Raw genomic sequence first — 5,762 nt, forward strand, 5'->3', positions numbered from 1 at the left:
ATCTTTACTATGCTTGTTGTAACTGTTCCACACCCACGTACCACACCCACATACCACTCCGTCTCCTTTTATCGGTATATTCATCACATTCATCAGTTTGTCCATATAACATAGTAGTCTGTGCCATTACTCATTGTAAAACAGAGATGGCTCATATACTTTAACCTTTGCATGTACTGTAATATAATACGAGGTTTGTCCAGAAAGTAATGCACCTATTTTTTTTTCTCAGCCGAAAACAATGCTACGAACGCGAAACGTTACGTATGTACTATTTGAAGTTTCCTGAGTTAGCGCGCCTTGTTTCCGTCACTTCCGACAGATAGTGTAGCTGCAGGACAGTTCCAAAATGGCTTCTGTAGGTGATGTACTTTACAAGCGACGTGCCGTTGTGGTATTTATCACTGCAGAGAAAGAAAGTGTGAGAAATATCCACAAACGCTTGTGGAAAGTATAGGGAGTATCTACTGTCAACAGAAGTACAGCTAGTCGCTGGCCACTGAGTGTGAGGTCATCAGAAGGCTATTCGGCGGAGCTCCACGATTTGCAGCGATCTGGGAGACCACCCACGGCTGCAAACTGACAGCCGTGCCCTAGCCCTCTTGCACTTCCACTTGTTTGGGCCATTAAAGGGTGCCATTCGTGGAAGACCTTTTGAGGACAATGAGGTCCCAGTGCAGGTTCGAGTCCTCCCTCGGGCATGGATGTGTGTATTTGTCCTTAGGATAATTTAGGTTAAGTAGTGTGTAAGCTTAAGGACTGATGACCTTAGCAGTTAAGTCCCATAAGATTTCACACACATTTGAAAATTTTGAGGACGATTAGGAAGTGATTCACACAGTGATCCACTGCCTCCGCCACCAGGACAACGATCGGTACCGACAGGGCATACACGCCCTTGTTCACGCGGAAGGGAGTTCATAGAACGGGATGGAGAATACGTGGAAAAATAGGGGGTGTAGATGAAACACCATTCCTTGCAATGTGTAATTCTCATTACGTTCAATAAAGAATTGTTGAAGAAAAAAATGCGGTGCGTTACTTTCTGGGAAACCCTTGTATTTACATGTTTAGAGTATCTTTGAGTATTACGTTAGGCTTGGGTTTTGCATAAGCGCAGTCGTAAAATGTACACATACCTTCGTACAATAATCTTTGTACAGCTATGAACGACCGAAACTTGTTGCTAGCCTTAAAGGCTTGTCACCCTTTATTTCAAATCAGATGTTGTGATAGCCAACGGCCTTGCCGCAGTGGTAACACCGGTTCCCGTCAAATCACCGAAGTTAAGCAATGTCGGGCTGGGCTAGCACTTGGATGGGTGACCATCCGGTATGCCGAGCGCTGTTGGCAAGCGGGGTGCACTCAGCCCTTGTGAGGCAAACTGAGGAGCTACTTGATTGAATAGTAGCGGCTTCGGTCTCGGAAGCTGACATACGGCCGGGAGAGCGGTGTGCTGACCACATGCCCCTCCGTACCCGCATCCAGTGACGCCTGTGGGCTGAGGACGACACGGCTGTCAGTCGGTACCTTTGGGTCTCATGGCCTGTGCGGGAGGAGAGACGTTATGATAACTGTCTGCCATCCTTGGAGTGTATTGCAATAGAAGGCCACACTGGGTAGAGATAGAGATCGATTACCGTAACCTTATCAGATGCCTGTAGACGGAGAGATTTAACTAGATAACATGCAAATCTGAGACCAGTGGTTTAAAAAAACTGAAATGCCTTTTTATTTTTCACCACTAAATTAGTGAAAGTACACACTACGCTGAAATAGCTATCTGTTTCAGACTGAAAGACACTTATTTCCGTACGTCTCTTTTGAATAACTGTGCCAAAAACTTTGTGCATTGCATCTGAACAACACCCTTCAGCATATTTCTCGTTTACTTTATATCTTTCTTGGTGCATGTAATCGTCCCACTAATGTTCACTTGCTCCTTCTCCCCATTATTGTATCTTTCTATTTTTTATGTCACTTCATGATTCCATTCCGTTATAACGTCTTCCACCTACGCTTTAGAAGTACGCCTTGGATGGTTCCATTTGTTGACGTATTTGAGAGTTTTCAATGTTTCACAATTCTGCTGCGACTCACTTCGTGCAGCGCCGATTCTTCCGCATGACCCTTCATTGAATCAGCTATATTCCGCGACTCTTAGTGTTCTGCATTAGAAATTATACTTCCTCACTAATTATGAAACATACTCTCAAATCTGCTCTACTACAAATACAGTTTTGTCTTTGTTTGTTACACACACGTCAGTTAGTCTTCTCATAGCGTTAAAAGTGAAGTGCCTAAATTCTTCGTTGCTGATTCCCCAAAAGTTCCAGTAATTGTAGGTACAGTACTTAAATTAGAATTATTTAGTAAGTAATTTGTTGTGTTACTGTGGCAGTTAGCGTCACTCTTGGCACCATATTGTTACATTAACATAGCCACACAACCTACACGTTTCTCCATTCAAGAATAAATCTTGAGGTCCTTCGCAGCTTCCGGGAGCACCGGTTTGTGTTGACCTAGTTAGTACTCGGAAATGTGCGTGAATCGCGTCAAATGCAGTATGAGTCGTCAATGTAGTAGTAGGTTTTCGACCTTATGGTGATTCACAAAGTCCCTCTCAAGGACTCTTCATGGAGCTTCTCTGTCGAGGCTTGCCCTGATAAGGGTATTTCACTAACCTACAAAACGCTTATAATTCGCGACGTTTAAGTTCAGTTTTTACCAAATGTGCTTTCAGTAGGATGGTTTCCTTTGAGACGATTTCTTTCTTACCCTGACTCCAATGAGTCTATTGTGTTTCTACAAGAAAAATCCGTGACATTTAGTGTATTTCACTGTTCCGAAATGAAATATCTTTTAGTAAGTTACTTAACTTGATTTGTAAATTTGGCTGTCTATTTTTGTGGCCATAGTCACTATATGAGCTTCTTCGATGTTCAACTTGCACCGCAGCTTACAGCTTCTTTTGTCATCTGCTGCCAGAACACCATCTGAGACCGAAAAGTGAGCCACTGCGAGTATAGCTCGCCAAATGCGCTCTCTGTCAACGGCCCGATGTGCTGTTTCTTAAAAAAATAATACAAACTTACACACCATTTCCGCTTGTTAACTGAAGTACGAAAAACAGACGGGAAGAAGAGAGCCCGAAGAAAATCGAAGAGCCGTAACTAACCGCAGTTTTGAGGCAGTGCCTCTGAAGTACAGTGTACAAAGAGAGTCCTGTAATATTTCTCACAATCTGTTGCCCATTATGTGGTTTCGCCAAAATATGAGTAGTTGTATGCTCTAATTAATTGTTGTAGAGGGAGTCGTTCTTTCAAAATAATGAGATGTAACTGTGAATCGAAATACTAGTCCCAATGTTACGTAATTGAAGATATCTATGTCATAACCTAATAATTTTAACAGCTGTGAATTTCATTTGCTTTGTAAACTGGACGCAGTAAAAGTCTATTCAAGATAAAACGAACTGGGAAACGATTATTGTGAAGCGGTTTCTCCATTTCTATTTAACTGGGACACACTGGTATTTCGTCGAATTTATATGTAGAAAATAAGCATTTTTACCTTTTACTGGAGCACATATCTCCAAGACGTTTAGGAATGTATTCTTTTGTGACATTTTACTCATTACTGAAAGTTTGAAGAAACTATTGTGACTCAGAGAAGGAAAACCTCCTGGTGTATGAAATACACTTTGTTATTGAACTTAACCAACGCGTTAGCCTTTATTGTGAGAGGCATTGTTCTCGTCGCCGTTTACGGTATGACGGTATTCAGAAAGCAGAGGAATATTGTTTTGCGCACACACAGCCTGCGAAATCACACTTCTAGAATGTTCCTAAATCGATCAATGTGAAAGGGAACGCGGTGTTTAATTTTCACAGCTGCTATATTCTTGTCAAAACGAGTGCCTGTCAGCGGATGTGTCACTCGTGCGTATCAGTTATGTGCACAATGAAATGCCTAAAATCCATAACAGTGCTTCCATTTTGCCGAAATGCATTTCACCGAAAAGTACTGTATCTTGTCAAATAGCTGCTACATATTTGCCCACTCAAACTTGAAACATATGGGTTTAGGCCTCCGAAACTCAACCCGTAGCAAATAATAACGGCTCGGGGTTGTGATGAAAGTATCGCAAGCCAACACTATAGGCGTTTTACGCCCGTAGTCTATCAGACAGAAGATAAAGTGGTTGTATTTTACAAATACTGTAAAAAAATTGAGTGATCTAAATGGGAACAAAGTAGAAAAAGTTTCTTTCTCCCAAGGAACTCCAAATGAAGAATATCTACAAGTATCAGTTCTCACTGCATATATGTATCGAAATGTTTGTACTATAGAACTGTTTTATTCGACGGAAGCAACAACTTCAGGAAACAAATTCAGCAAATAGATTATATTTTCCTAGACAGTAACTTCCAGAAACATTTAATTTTGCTATCACTGCATATGGTAACCAATGTTACATTTGCCTATCAGCGGGCGCCAGAATCCTTTCGGAGTAATAACAATGACGGAGCCTCATAAAATGAACTCCAAGAGACAAACAGGTACCACTGAGGAGGAATTCTGATTCGCGACTGCTCAGAAGCCGTCGACAACTCACAGAGGCTGATCATAACGGTTTACGAGGCAATAATGGTGAATTGTCAAGCTAAATATGCGAAGTGCACCAAACGAAAGGCGGATGCATATAATCTGATAGAAACCCCATCCCATTCCGTGTAAGTATTCCTCACCACATCAGTTTCAGCATTTGCTTGAAAGTGACACTTTTGTCAAGTGGAATGCATTGCAACGTAGTTTTCAATCAATTCGCACTCTATTATCGGCTGGTTCAACGTAAACCATGGCACATCAGTCCAGAAGAACATTTATATTGCTTCAAAAGTCCATTGGTAGTTATCTTAAACTTAGTCTAATCTACAATGATGATCCAATACGGAACAACCCAAAACAGCTAGGAATTTGCGTGGCATGGATTCGACAAATTCTTGGCAGGTTTCCGATGGTATGTGATACCAAATGTTTACGCGAAGGTCCGTAAAATCCAGGTCCTTGATTCGTTGGCCCAAATCCAGCGTCAGACAGTGTCTCAGAGGTGTTCCATCGGTTTCAGATCAGGTTTGTTTCGTGGCCAAGACAAATGTGTATTCCCAGTCATGCTTCTTATAGCATGGTAGCACGATTCTGGCCTTTTTGACACTGATCATTATCCTACTGAAAAACGCCATTGCCATCGAGGAATGCATTAAGGGATTCATCTTGTCCGTAATAACATTCACTTAAACAATTTACAACCGCAGATCCAATGGAAGCGTCCCCATAGGGAAGTGTTATCCCCACTGGCCTACGTCTGATGCATGACGCATGTTTAGTGCAGTCGACTGCCTAGACGACAGCGTGTCCGGACGCTATCATCGACCTGGTGTACGAACATATGAGATTCATCCGATGACATCGCACGTTTTCCATGACCCATGGCCCATTCTCCACACACTGTGATAAGACGTAGACTCCTAATTACTTATGGTTTCACCGTCCTTCAATCACTTGCCATTGATACTCACGAGAGTATCAAGCAAAAAACCGTCCAAGTCCACCACTCCGAAACGTTCATTCTTAGGGGCCGAGCCAAACCATCTTCTCTTTGTCAGAGTCGCATGTGTCACTGAGTTTCCGCACAGTGTCGGAAGTTCCATGCGGCTTTTCGCGGATGATGCTGTAGTATACACAGAAGTTGCAGCATT

The 5,762-nt window shown here is 42.3% G+C and overlaps 1 pseudogene; it reads left to right on the forward strand.

Moving 5' to 3' along the window:
- Positions 1-1,235: 1,235 nt before the first annotated feature.
- On the forward strand, positions 1,236-1,353 carry LOC126189777 (5S ribosomal RNA; annotated as a pseudogene).
- The last annotated feature ends 4,409 nt before the right edge of the window (positions 1,354-5,762 follow it).

This window comes from Schistocerca cancellata, chromosome 5 (assembly GCF_023864275.1).
Source record: "Schistocerca cancellata isolate TAMUIC-IGC-003103 chromosome 5, iqSchCanc2.1, whole genome shotgun sequence".
NCBI classification, from domain to species: domain Eukaryota; kingdom Metazoa; phylum Arthropoda; class Insecta; order Orthoptera; family Acrididae; genus Schistocerca; species Schistocerca cancellata.